The sequence below is a fragment of the Gorilla gorilla genome, chromosome X (genome assembly GCF_029281585.2).
Source record: "Gorilla gorilla gorilla isolate KB3781 chromosome X, NHGRI_mGorGor1-v2.1_pri, whole genome shotgun sequence".
Classification (NCBI taxonomy): domain Eukaryota; kingdom Metazoa; phylum Chordata; class Mammalia; order Primates; family Hominidae; genus Gorilla; species Gorilla gorilla.
This window is the reverse complement of record NC_073247.2, coordinates 47263257-47278367: the sequence shown is the minus strand read 5'-3', so window position 1 is coordinate 47278367 and position 15111 is coordinate 47263257. Positions and strand designations below refer to the sequence as shown.

Below are 15111 nucleotides of genomic sequence, written 5' to 3'. Positions count from 1 at the left end.
CTGAATAAAGCCTCCCGCACCTCAGTCAGAGTCTGCAGCTCCACCTCAGGCCCCAGCATCAGGCTGGGAATTCAACAAGCCTCAGAGGCCCCCAGCCAACTCCCTGGCCTCACAAGGCCTTCCTGTTCAGAGACAATGAGGAAGTCTCAGTGTCTACCCAAGCCAGTTCCTCCCCACAGGGCCAGTGCCCTCACCGTCACCACTGGAAACTGCCCCCTCTAAATCACTGATTCAAACACTCCCCACACAGGCCACCCCTTCCCCACTTCAGCGCTCTAGGGATAGTTTCTCCTAAATGTCTCACAGACACCTCCAACCCAAAGTGACAGAAACTGAGAGGAGTCAGGAGCACTGTCATGCATTTATACAGTTTAATAGCTTGGGCAGATGGAAGCAACCTGGGGTCTTTCATCTATGGGAATTTTAGCAGCTGGAAGAGGTTGCTGATGAAGTCCCGCATGGCTGTGAAACTCAGGAATCCTCCCTTCTTCTTCTCCTTCTCCTCCTCCTCCTCCTCCTTTTTCTCCTCTTCCTCCTCCTCCATTCTCTCGTCGTCCTCCTCCTCCTCCTCAGGTTGGGGCATTTCTTCTTCCTGAGAGTGGATGTCATCTTCCTCCTCCAAGATCCATCTTAGCTGCTCATTCTTTTGCAGTGCACTCTTCAGGTGTTCTGGGGTGATGCACACCCTGTGGCTGTTCTGGGCCTCCTTGCCTGCCTGTTCCAGGATGTTGGCCGTCAGGTACTCGAGAACAGCAGCCAGGAAAACAGGTGTGGTTGAGCTCAGGTGCCGGGCATACTGACCTTCTCGCAGGCAGCGTTCCACGTGGCTAACAGGAAACTGCAGCTCCGCTCTTCTGGAACGGGAAAGGCGCTGTCTTCTAGGCTTACAGGAGCTGCGACTGTGTTTGTTTCCAGCCATGATGTTTGCTGGGTTTTGCCCCGGTTGTCACAGCTTGATTTTTCTGCTGGCCTGAGTCTCTCAAGGTGCCAGTGCTTACTGCAGCCCACTATACCCCTGTGCTCCAGCCCCTCACTGGTCATCAGTTGCCTTAGTGACAACCTCCACTTTGTGATGTCATTGGTGTCCACTGGGCCGTGATCAGGCCTCAGCCTAGAAATGCCCATGAGAGGAATCTGGTCACCCTAGTAACTGGAACTTCTTTTTAAGGGAATGCTAACTATCTACTTGATTTTAACATTCTAGCAAAAAATGTGTGTTTCAATGAAAACCTTTTCCTTGTTCATAGGATACAACTCCATGTAATCTATCTGATTCTAGTCCTGCATTGTCTTTGAGCTCTTTTACATCCGTTTGTAAGTTGTAGGTCACTGAGAGACATGCACAACTTAGAGACCTCAACGGTAGGTTCAGTCTCCCCCGACCAATACACACTACACTAACCAGTTTTGCCTCCACTGACATATTCGATTCAGTATTCCTGATCAGTACGCATGTTTCTGTTCTTTGGATTCTCCATTATACTGGTTTTAATATCTGCCAATTTCCATATGTGATAAATATTTTAACGTGCTCACATTTGTGTGAGTGTCATGATTTTACACTCTTGATAATTATCTTCACCTGTTTTGTAGGACACACTGATATGTCCAGTTGATTTACCTACTAGAACCATGTAAACTTTGATGACAGAAGCGCACTACACACATGTAAGTTTGAAGCCCAGCATGTGTTGTATTGACTCTCCTATGTGAATCTAATTCACCAATAGTACTTTGTTGACTCTGTTTTTATAATCTGTGTTTTCCTCTATGCTAATTTAGTGTTTTGCTTTTGGTTCATTTTTGTTTTGTTTTGTTTTTGGTTTATTTTACAGCCAATAAGTTTTTCCCATTGTTGAAAACCATGGTTGGGAATTGAGTTTTTGGCTTTGTATTTACTTTACTTTTTAATTAAGTTCACATAACATAAAATTTATCAATTTAACCATTTGAAGTGTACAATTCAGTGTCCATTACTACACTACATTCACAATTTTCATCCCTATCAGATTTCAGACTGTTAAGCGGTCACTCCTATTCCCATCTCCCCACAAGCCCCTGGCAAAAATTAATCTACTTTCTATCTTTACGGATTTGCTTATTGTAGGCATTTTATGTAAATGGGACAACACAATATGTGGCCTTTTGAAATTTAGCTTCTTTCATTTACTATAATGTTTCAAGGTTCATTCACATTATAGTGTGTATCAGTACTTTATTCATTTTTATGACTATAAAATAGACCATTATATGCATAAATCACATTTTTTAATCAATTCATTAGTTGATGGGCATTAGGGTTGTTTCTGCCTTTTGGGTATTATAAATAATGCTGCTATAAGCATTTGTGTGCAAGTTTTTGTATGAACATGTATCTTTGATTGTGCATTTGCTTGGGCATGTGGTGAGAATTTGTTTTATGATCTGACCATTTGGATATTTTCTAAATAGATTGATAGTTTGTAGAGATCTGTTCTTTTTTGAGTTAGAGAAAACAGAGTCTGTTGCGTCAATTGTTCTCTGTCTATTTTTCAGCTCAAACCAATGAAGAATTTCATGCTCCTTGGGAAGGAAACAACTACTGGATATCTGTACCAGGGATTTTTACTGTTTCTGTGTTTACTCTTGAATCATGGCTGAAATTTGTAAAATTGAAATTAAATGCTCTATTTCTCTATTTCTGCATGTCTACATGTCTATAATTTGGAAACACCTTCAGTTATGATTGTGTGAGGATGTAAGGTTTTCTTACCTGCACATGGTATTAATATATTAGATTATGAATTCTTTAAAATTAAAGGCTGAAACTTCCAGCTTTGCATCTCCTTCCGAATCATCCTCGAGGCTTATTGCATCTGATACTCATGCACTTCCTGCAGGGTCCTCCACTTCCTGCAGGGTCCTCCCTAACAATGGCTATTTTCTGCACTAAGACCCCTTCTTCTTACTCCTCCCTCAGTCTGGATGCAACTGCTTCCCATGCATGTCTTGTCAGTTTATCCTCTAGAAGAATGCTATACCACTCCTGCTGAGTTTTCTTTGAAAGGATTCTCCCTCCACTTATTCACTTCCTGCTATATTCTCTCCTAGGCTGACTGTATGCTCCAACTATGAACTACTTGCCACATTCTCCCTTGGGCCTGTATAACCACCTACTAATGAACTTTCTATGAAGCCCTCTTCTAACCTGAATGCTTCCTCTTCTGTATCTCCTGCTAGGTCCTTTTCAAGGATTGATTCTCCTTTCTACTATGCACTTACTGAGGGGCTGACCCCTAGGCTAGGTCCACCCTACATCATGCAACACCAGCCATGCATCCCAAACCATGCTTATCCTCCCATGCTCCCTCCAACAATACATCTCCCACCAGATTTTACCTTACAATGGATGCTCCCTCATCTATTAATATATCTCACCTACTTCTCCCCAAGGAGAGAAAGTCTCTAAAACTCTGCATTTTGCTGTGTCCTCTGCTAGGCTGGTGGCACTTTTCACCAACGAACCTCTTGCTGAGTCCTCTCCTAGGTGGAATGCTCCTTCCACCCATACATTGCCCGCTGAGTCTTACCCTAGACTGGATGTTTTCTCCACCTATGGATTTATTGCAATGTCCTCACCTCTGTTCTGTGCTCCCTCCATTCACATATTTTTTGCCTAGTATTTTTCCCAGGCAGGATGAACACTCCAAAATACAGTTCCTGCTAGGCCCTTCACTAGACTGGCTACATTCCACCGATGTACTTTCTGCCAGGTCCTTCCTAAGTTGGCTGCACCCATAGAGCTCTGACTGTGTCCAACTCTAAGATAGATGCTCATTTGATCTATGCACTTCCTGGTGACTGCTTCTCAAGACTGTACATCCATAAATATCCTTTAGTGTCACTCCTAAGCTAGATGTCCCCTGCACATATGTGCCTTCTGCCCTGTACTTAAATCTGGCTGCAACCTTGACTCAGGCATTTCCTGCTAGGTCCTACCCTATAATGGCTGCTCCATTACCCATGAGCTTGTAGCCATATCTGTCCCTATACTCACTGAATACTCCATCCATGCAACTCCTGCCAAGACTACCCCTAGGGTGGATGCTTCCTCCAGCCATGTACTTATTCCCATATCCTTTTTTAGGGCTACATGTTTCTTTCACCTATGTACCTCTCTTTGGCTAGTTTCACTCTCCAACCATACACCACCTGAAACTTTTTCCCCCTAGATTGAGTGTATTCTCCACCCTTGCACTGTCTGCTGAATCCTATCTTATTCTTGCTGCACCCTGCATATATAAACCCACAGATTCCCCACCTTGGTTGGATGCCTCCTTTACCATGTACTTATAGCCAATTCTCCTGGCTGTCTTCTCCATGTTTGCAGATCCTTTTGATTCCACTCATAATAAGGCTGCATCCTCTACATATATAATACCTGCTCGGTCCCTGTATGGAATTGTTCCTTCCTATATGCATGCAATTTTTACCAATTCTACCTTAGGATGAATGCTACCTCTTCCCATGAACCCTCTGCTCCCTCCTCTGACTCACATGCTGCTGGTTTAGAAACTGGAATACTTCCCACAAACCTTTAACTTCCTGCTATGTCCACCATTAGACTGCATGCTCCCTCCACTAATGCATCTCCTGCCTAGTCTTCCCCTGGCTTTCTGATCCCTCTATACTTGAACCTACCGGTGATTGTCTCACTTGTACTCATGCACTTCTTGGTGGTTTTCACTGCATATTTTATGTAGGCACTTTCTGCAGGTTTTCTCCTAAGCTTACTTCCCTTTCCTATACTGCAACTGCTGCCATTTCCTCCATTAGCCTGGATTCTCTAACTACCAATGAACTGCCCACCTGATCCTACTAGTGACTGGATATTTTCTCCACCCATGCATTTTTGCAACTACCTCCTTTTTTGCTGGATGTTCCCTCTTCCCAATGTATACCAAAATGTGTCTGAAACAGGTCTCAATCAATTTAGAGGTTTATTTTTCCAAGATTGAGGACACACCCAGGAAAAAGAGACAAAAGTCACAGTAAAATCTGTGGTCCACACTTTTTCCAAAGAGGGTTTTGAATATTTCAATATTTAAAGGGGAAATAGGGAGCAGCAGAGAAAGAATAGTCAATTATGCATTCGTCTAGTGTTCTTTATATCTGCATTCTAGATAATGTAAACAGAGTAGAGGAAGAAGTCAAATATGCATTTCTGTTAAGGTGGGTAGAGGGATGATTTCTGGTCTTGTCTTTGTCACATACATGTGAAGATAAGCTGTTAATTCACACTGTTAGGGTGAAATTAAACACAACTCTATTTTAGGTGGTAAAGATTTTGGAGCCTGCAAGGAATTTCCTTGTAAGAAATTTGTGAGAGAAGTCACCTGGGGAGATACGTGGCCTTCTTTCTTTGCCGCTATCTGTTTAGGAACAAAAGGAAGTTAGATTTTTGCATGACTCAGTTCCCAAGCTTAACTTTTCCCTTGATATAGTGAGTTTGAGTTCCTGAGGTATTATTTTCTTTTCACACCATGCACTTCCAACCATGCCAGCCCCTTGGTTGTTTGCACCCTCCACATGTATATCATCATCTAACACCTCCCATAATATGGTTGCAGCCTGCATATACACACCCTGGCATGTTTTTAGACTGACTGAACCCTCCACTCATAAACTTCTGGTCTTCCCTCTGACTGGATGTTTCCTCCACCCATTATCTGACCACTCTGTCCTACCATAGACTGTATGTTCCTCTTTTGCACCTCTTGCTGAGACCTCACTTAGTCTGGAAGCTTCCTCTCACCTTGAACCTCCTGGTGGATTTTACCTTCCAACCACACACATCCTACCCGGCTTTATGATAGCTTGGCTATACTTTTCACCCATGCACTTCCTGACATAACCTTCCCTGTGCTGGCTGAGACCTCACCCATGCACCTTCTGCTGGTACTTCCCTAAGCTGGCTGCATTTTACACCCACGTCCTTTCATATATTGGATGACCTAGCCACCATTCACTTCTTGATGATCTTCCCTGAGGCTGGCTGCATTTTGCACACAGACAGCTATGAAAATGTCCTGCCCTAGGCTGGCTACTCTGTGCAGTAATGCCCCTCCTCCTGATTCCTACCATAAGTTTGATGCCTTTGCCACCCATGGACATTTTCCCATGTCCTCCCTTAAGCTGGCTTCAACCTCTTTTAATGAATCTTCTTGCAAATCCTCCCCTAATCTGAATGCCTCCCACCTATGCACTTACTACTGGAATCTCCTTTGGTGACTCTCCCTTTCATTCATGAAAGTCATCCTAATCCTTCCCTAGGCATGAAGCTCTTGACACCTATGCATTTTCTGCCAAGCTGTCCCCTAGGCTGCCTTCATGCCTAATCTCCTGCCATATCCTCCCAAGACTTGCTGCACCCATAACTCATGCACTACCAGCCATGTCCCACATATTCTGGCTGCCCCCTCAGACCATTTGCCTTCATCAGTGTTGTGGGAAGTCAGGGACCCCAAACGGAGGGACCAGCTGAAGCCATGGCAGAAGAACATAAATTGTGAAGATTTCATGGACATTTATTAATTCCCCAAATTAATACTTTTATAATTTCTTACGCCTGTCTTTACTGCAATCTCTGAACATAAATTGTGAAGATCTCATGGACACTTATCACTTCCCCAATCAATACCATTGTGATTTCCTATGCCTGTCTTTACTTTAATCTCTTAATCCCGTCATCTTCCTAAGATGAGGAGGATGTATGTCGCCTCAAGACCCTGTGATGATTGCATTAACTGCACAAATTGTTTGTAGAGCATGTGTGTTTGAACAATATGAAATCTGCGCACCTTGAAAAAAGAACAGGATAACAGCAATGTTCAGGGAACAAGAGAGATAGCCTTACACTCTGACCGCTGGTGAGCCGGGTGGAACAGAGCCATATTTCTCTTCCTTCAAAAGCAAATGGGAGAAATATCACTGAATTCTTTTTCTCAGCAAGGAACATCCCTGACAAAGAGAATGCATCCCTGAGGGTAGGCCTCTAAAATGGCTGCTTCAGGGGCGGCTGTCTTTTATGGTCAAAGCTGTAGGGATGAAATAAGCCCCAGTCTCCCGTAGAGCTCCCAGGCTTATTAGGACGAGGAAATTCCTGCCTAATAAATTTTGGTCAGACCGGTTGTCTGCTCTCAAACCCTGTTTCCTGATAAGATGTTATCAATGACAATGCATGCGCAAAACTTCATTAGCAATTATAATTTCACCCTGGTCCTGTGGTCCTGTGATCTCACCCTGCCTCCATTTACCTTGTGATATCTTATTACCTTGTGAAGCATGTGATCTCTGTGACTCACACCCTGTTCATACACTCCCTCCCCTTTTGAAAACCGCTAATAAAAACTTGCTGGTTTTAAGGCTCAGGGGACATCACGGAACCTGCCGACATGTGATGTCTCCCTTGGACACCCAGCTTTAAAATTTCTCTTTTGTACTCTGTCCCTTTATTTCTCAGACTGGCCGACACTTAAGGAAAATAGAAAAGAACCTACGTAAAATATCGGGGGTGAATTTCACCCAATATCTGGCTGAATGTCCCCCGATACATCAGAATACTCATCTAGCTTAGATCTTTTCTACACCCATTTACCTCCCTCTATGTCCTCCATTATGCTAGCTGCATGCTTCACTTCTATACTTCCCGTGGCCTTCCCTCTGCTGAATATAACCTCCACTTCCACATGTACTGCCTGGTCTTCTACCAGGTTAGTTTATCCCTCCACCCATGAACTACATTCTGGTCTACCATTTGGTTAGATGTTTGTTTCACCCATGAATCATGAACTTGTTTCTGTGATAGGCTGAATGTTCCTTCTTCCCTAGTGCCCATTGCCAAGATCTCACTTAGCCCGGATGTTCACTAGTCCCGTGCACCTCCTGCTAGTTTCTGACACAGGCTGGTTGCAACATCCAATGATGCATATCCTACTTGGTCCTAGCATAGCCTGGCTGCACCTTCAACTCATGCACCTCCTGGTTATTAACCCATGCATCTGCGACTGTTATTTCTCTAGGCTGGCTGCATTTAACATCCACTCACTGCTATCATATCCTTTCATATGTGCAATGACCTATCCACTGTTCATTTCTTCCTGATTTTCCTATAAGTGGACTGTGTCTTCCACCCTGGAACCTCCTGTTCTGTCCTATGGTGGGCTGGCTGTACCTTTCACTAATGCATCTCCTCCCAAATCCTTTTCTAGATCTGATGGCCTCTCTGACCATAAACATTCTGCCATGTCTTACTTTAAGCCAAGCTTCCAACCCGTGGCCTAAGGGCCACATGTGGCCCAGGATGGTTTTGAATGAGGCCCAACACAAATTTGTACACTTTCTTAAAACATTGTAATTTCTTTTGTGAATTTTTAAAGATCATCAGCTATTATTAGCATTAGTGCATTTTATGTGTGCTCCAAGACAATTCTACTTCTTTCAATGTGGCCCAGAGAACCCAAAAGATTAAAGTCTAAGCTGATGGTTTTCCCCACAAATGCATCACCTCCCTAATCCTCCCCCATACTGAATTCTCCCTCCACCCATACACTCCCTGCCAAATTATCCCCTTGAATGGTTGCCCTCTCTATTCATGAATGTTTTCCCTGTTTTTCCCTAGGCTTGACGCTCCTTACAACTATGTACTTTCTGCCTGGTCTTTCATTAAGCTGACTTCCCCCTCACCCAAGCACATCTTTCCAAATTTTACACAAATCTAGTTTCACCTTGAACCCATGTACCACCTTCCATGTCCTTCCCTTTTTAGATTGTATCCTCTGGCCTGCATTATCTGCAGAATACTCTTATAGCCTGGATACTCCTTCTACCTGAGCAGCTCCTGCCATGTACACCCTAGGTGAGGTAAAATTATATAAATATATAAAATATATAAATATAATATGTATATAAATATATAACAAATATAAAATAAATATAAAAATATATAATTATAAATATATGTAAAATTACTTTTATAATTATAATTATATATAATGATATATATAATTTTACCTCACCTAGGATGCACCCTTCGCCTATATAATTCTTATTTTATTATAAATTGGTAATTGATAATTTTATATATTTATGGGGTACAAAGTGATGTTATAATTTATAAATATAATGTGAAATAACGAAATCAAGCTTTTAAACGTATCTATCACCTGAAATACTTATTTTTTTGTGATGAGAATATTTGAAATTTACTCTTTAACAATTTTGAAATATTCAAGAGGCTATTATTAACTATATACACCATGCTGGGCAATAGATCTCAAAAAAAGGTACCCTTGTTAACTTAGACTTTACACCTGTTGACCATCATCTCCTCAATTTCCACAATTTCCAACCTCTGCAACCACCATTCTTCACTCTGCTTCTACGAATTTAATTGTTTTAGAGTCCACATTTGAGTGAGAATATGCTATATTTGTCATTCTGTTCCTGGTTTATTTTACTTAGCATGCTGTTCTCTAATTCCATCCATGTTGTTTCAAATACTAGAATTTCCTTCTAGTTTAAGGCTGAAGAGCATTTCATTGTGTATGTGTACCGTCATATGCCACATAACGGTGTTTTGGTCAATGGTGGACCACATATATGGCAGTGGTTGCGTAAAATCATAATGGAGCTGAAAAATTTCTATTGCCTAGTGATGTTGTGGTGGCCCTCATAACATTGTAGTGCAACGTTACCTTTTCTATATATAGATATGTTTAGATACACAAATACTTATCATTGTATTACAGTTACCTACAATATTCTGTATAGTGACATGCTGTACAGGTATGTAGCCTAGGAGAAATAGGCTACACCATATAGCCTGGGTGTGTAGCAGGCTATACCATCTAGGTCTGTGTAAGTATGCTCTATGATATGGTCGCATAACAACAAAATCACCTAACAACACGTTTCTCAGAATGTACCACTATCATTCAGTGACACATGTGTGCACCATATTTTCCCTATCCATTCATCTGTTGATAGACACTTAAGTTGCTTCCATAATTTGACTGTTTTGAATAGGGCTGCAGTAAACATGGGAGTTTAGATATCTCTTTGACAAACTGATTTCAAATCATTTGGGTTAATATCAAGAAGTAGGATTGTTGGGTCATATTGTAATTCAATTTTTAGCTTTTATTTAAGAACCCCCATATGATTTTTCCATAATGACTGTACTAATTGACATTCCTACCTAGTGTTCAAGTGTTTCCTTTATTCCACATCCTTGCCAACACTTGTTACCCTTCATCATTTTGATAATAACCATTCTTATAGATATGAGACATGTATCATTGTGGTTTTAATTTTAATTTCCCTAATGATCAGTGATTCTGAGCATTTTTAAATATATCTGTTGGTCATTTATATGTCTTCTTTTAAGAAATATCTGTTCAGGTTCTTTCCCCATTTTTTAATTTTTTTTTTTTTGCTATAAAGTTGTTTCTGTTTCTTATACATTTTGAATATTAATCCCTTATCAAATGTATGGTTTCAAATATTTTCTCCCATTTTGTTAGGAGATAAATTTTTATTAATTGTATTCTGTGCTGCACAGAACTATTTTAGTTTGATGTATTACCATTTGTCTATTTTTGCTTTTGTTGTCTGCACATTTGGGGTAAAATCCAAAAAATCATTGTCCAGATCAATGTCATGTAATGTTTCTGTTTTGTTTTCTTCTAGTTGTTTCACAGTGTCTGATCTCACATTTGAATCTTTAATCAATATTGAGTTAATTTGGGGGCATGTTGTGATATAAGGGTCCAATTTCATTCTTCTACCCATGAACTTCCTGTCAGACCATACTTAGACTGGCTGCACCGTCTACTTATGCATCTCTTGCTAATTCCTTCTGTGGGTAGAGTGCTTTCCCCACTCATGTTCTTCTTGATGCCTGCTGCCATAAGCTTGATGTTCCTTCCACTCATGCACTTCCCATTGAAAGGTACATTAGACCGAATGTGCCTTCTACATGAGAACCTCCTGCAATGTCTTACTCTAGGCTGTATTCATCCTCCAACACATCATCTTTTGTGAAGTCCTTTACAGGATGATTGAATCTTACATTGATGCCACTCCCTTATCCCTCCCCTAGGATGACTGCATTCTGTATGCATGTACCATAGCCTTCCATGGTATGGGTCCTATCACCATCCATGCAACACCTGCCATTTCTTCCTCTAAGCTTACTGCACCTTCTGTCTACGCACATGCTGCCAAAACATCCCCTAAGATGGATACTACCTACACCCATGCACTTCCTGCAGGATTCTCCTGTAAGATAACTGTGACCTCCATTCATGCATATCTTCCTAGTTCTCCTCTAGACTGGAAGTTCCATGACCCATGCACTTCCTGACCAGTCATCCCCAAAGCTAGTTTCACGTTGAACCAAGCACCTCCTTCAAGGTCCTTCCTGACAAGGAGGATCAAACTTTGGGCTTGGCATAGTTTAGTCTGGCTTGACTAAAACAAGTAGGCCTCAAACTTTACGTGAACTTACCACACTGTAATTTGTTTGCTCCATCTCAGACAGACCCACCTCTCATGTTCTTCAAAACAAGCAGTATTCCTTGCCTAGACTTTTATGTTATTGCAAGGTTTGACACAGTTTACTAAGTTTCAATAACTTCTCCAGAGATTTTACCACTGCCTTCCCCTTTTTACAGCTACCTATACCATGGTATCTGCATATAACAGCTTTTTTTGTTCACCCCTTTCTGAGATGTTTCTGCCTTAGACTTTCAGAATGTTTTCATTGTAATATCCTCCCTTAATAAAGTCTTTCGAAACTAATATCTGGGATAGCTTTTTAAAAATCTCTTACCATATGTTGACATTACTCAGAGTGTTGACTGACCCTTGGACCTTACTGTTTTTACTCAGGTATTGATACCATCTTCAAGGACCCTTTGTGTCTTTTTCTGGCTAGGTAAATCAGGGTTCATGGTGGTGAATGGTAACTCCTTATCCCATGCTCAGATATTTGTGTTTTAGCTGAGGAAGCAGTTGACTTTATTTTTCTCTTATTTAAGTACTCTTCTGTTTTTCTGTATTCCACTTCCGTGTTTCTGAGTGGGGTTTATGACCCTGACTCTATCTTGAAAAAATCATGCGTTTGTTTAATATCCCATTGCTTTTCTTAGGGGGATTAATGTCCCTGAGTCTCTCCTTGGAAATTATACCTTGGGTTTAAATGCCTTTAGGCCTGACAGATGATCATTTCATTATCCTGAGAAACCTTTAAACTAACTGATATCCCTTAGACTCTTCCCACACAGGGCTCATACACTGTCACTACAGTTCTAATTCCACCTAATTTCTTCCAAAATACTACAGTTTTTCTAAAGACAACATTGACTTTGAACCACCACTTTGGGGATCTTGGGGTATTGCTAAACTTGTTCACTTGCTAGGGGATACTGAGTCCTGCATATCCAATATCTCATCCAAGCAATGGTCTGCTTATCTTGTCTAGTATGAAGAGGCAGAAAAACTTATCTCCCACAAAATCTTTCAGAAGCCATTACTTTTATCAAAAGTCATCTCCCTTACCCAAAGCCTTCTAAGACTATCCCTTTCTATCACACCCTCCACATTTACTCTCCCCTTTTATTAACTACATTTGACCTAACCTTTAGTCCTCTTTAATCCTTTCTTTTGTCCTCCTTAAATATTCCTACCTCCACCACCTTTGCCAATCTTTGCTCCCTCATCCCATTGAGGGCTCTCAGGGAACTCAAGGACTCCAAGAACAACCAATTGAGACTATATTATTTTTAAATCATGGTATTCTTTTGAATGTATTGACATTGCTAATATTCTCTGGATCCCTGGAAAAATTGAGAGTAATTTTCCAATTAGTTAAGAGTATTCCTTGGGGCTTTGTCACCAGGGCTTTTAAAATCTACTGGTCAATCTCCTTGTGGGTACGGGAGATGCTGGCCTTTGGTTTGAAAGGGCTAGATGAGTCATCATAAATGATGACATTCAGATAAATTTAAAAATAGCATAACTTCTTTACAAAAAGCCAAGAAATTTGATGGCAATGTTTTTGATTCTATCCACTTGACTTTCACTTCCAAATTTGGTCACAAATATAAACAACAAGACAAATTTATCTCCAACTTTAAACATAAATTTAAAAAATAATCTAGAAGGATTTTTCTGGTCTCATCATTTACCATATAGTTCCAGCTTTGTTAATAGTCTTAAATCTCTAACAGAAATCAGACAAAAGCATTACATAAACCGGCACAGATACCCTCTTTGAGATTCACGCTCTGACTCAATATCATAAGGTTGCCATACTTGAAAAATCGAAATCAACTCAATGTAATCTCGGGGTTTATCAATTTAAACAACCAGAAGGAAAGGGCTCTAATACATCTATCCCAGTTTCTTTCTGAAGCTCACTGTCAATAAAGACATTTTAAATATTTTTTGAAAATGATCGGTAGATTAGAGATTCTTCAGCCTTAAAGTGAAAGGGGAAACAAGAGATTAGATTTTTTTCCCCAAAGATATCTCTCTGAAGGAAAAAGCCCTGTATGTCCACAGATACCCTTATACAGAGGGTGAAATTATACTTTATTGTAATGGGCACACAATCACCTTCTTAGTGCACACACAGACTCCTTACTCCATCATAAATGTCTCACTCTTTCCTGTTACCCTTCCTTGAGTACACCCTTCCTTGAGTAAGGTTTATGTGGCAGGATTACACAACTTGTTAAACAAGTTGCCACTCTTCCAACCACTAGACAAGTCACTCAGGTGTCTGTACTTACAACACTGCTTTCTCCTTTGCTCAAATACACCAGTAATCCTCTTGCAGAGAGACTTTATGGAACATTCACATAAACTCTTTCACTGAAAGTCTCACTTTAGAAATCCTCTATTTTTTCCTAATACACCTTTGCCCTTTCTCAACTTTTACAGACTATCCTGCTTTCTTTTTAACCCTTAAGGCTTCTAACATCCTCTAATAATTCAAAATAACTAAAATGCTTTCTTATAGCCCTGAAGCCCTTAGGAGCTCTAGACCCACTTATAATAGACAAATATTGGAAGCAGAATCCTCAAACATTAAAACTGTCACTTCCCACTCCCAAGACTGCTACAATACTTCTTAAATTCAGGGGCCACATTTGGATTTCAGCCCATCAACCAGGAACTCACAGTCAGTGGACTACTCATACCAACTTCTACATTCCAAAACAGTCCTATGCTCCCTGTAAAAAACAGAAAAGGATATACGTTATTTCAAGATTTATACAAATTCTACAGGTTTATTAAACCTCAATTCCCTTTGATTCCCAGCCCTATCACTATCTTAGCAAACAAACCCCTGGACAAAACTCATTGTTTGGTAATAGACCTACACTCTCCATTTGTCATTATCTTCATCCATTCTGACTCTCAGTATATGTTTACTTTTACTGAGAAAAATCAATAGTACACTTGGAGGGGTGGTTCCAAGATGGCTGAATAGGAACAGCTCCAGTCTACAGCTCCCAGTGTGAGCAACGCAGAAGACGGGTGCTTTCTGCATTTCCAACTGAGTTACCAGGTTCATCTCACTGGGGCTTGTTGGACAGTGGGTGCAGGACAGTGGGTGCAGTGCATCGAGCATGAGCCGAAGCAGGGCAAGGCATCGCCTCACCTGGGAAGCACAAGGGGTCAGGGAATCCCCTTTCATAGCCAAGCAAAGCTGTGACAGACGGCACCTGGAAAATCAGGTCACTCCCACCCTAATACTGTGCTTTTCCAATGGTCTTAGCAAACGGCACACCAAGAGATTATATCCCGTGCCTGGCTCAGAGGGTCCCATGCCAACGGAGCCTCGCTTATTGCTAGCACAGCAGTCTGAGATCGAACTGCAAGGTGGCAGTGAGGCTGGGGGAGGGGCGCCCGCCATTGCCGAGGCTTGAGTAGGTAAACAAAGCGGCTGGGAAGCTCAAACTGGGTGGAGCCCACCGCAGCTCAAGGAGTCCTGCCTGGCTCTGGAGGCTCCACCACTGGGGACAGGGCATAGCCAAACAAAAGGCAGCAGAAACCTCTGCA

At 41.3% G+C, this 15111-nt stretch overlaps 1 long non-coding RNA gene and 1 pseudogene across 1 annotated transcript; one reads left to right on the top strand and one right to left on the bottom strand.

Annotated features, from left to right (window-relative positions):
- Positions 1 to 357: 357 nt before the first annotated feature.
- On the bottom strand, positions 358 to 1042 carry LOC109024628 (histone H2A-like 3; annotated as a pseudogene).
- A 119-nt stretch (positions 1043 to 1161) lies between these two features.
- Positions 1162 to 2546, top strand: LOC129529781 (uncharacterized). Its single transcript, XR_008675335.2, has 3 exons — positions 1162 to 1362; positions 1594 to 1668; positions 2536 to 2546. It is a non-coding gene; the product is annotated as an uncharacterized lncRNA (long non-coding RNA).
- Positions 2547 to 15111: the final 12565 nt, after the last annotated feature.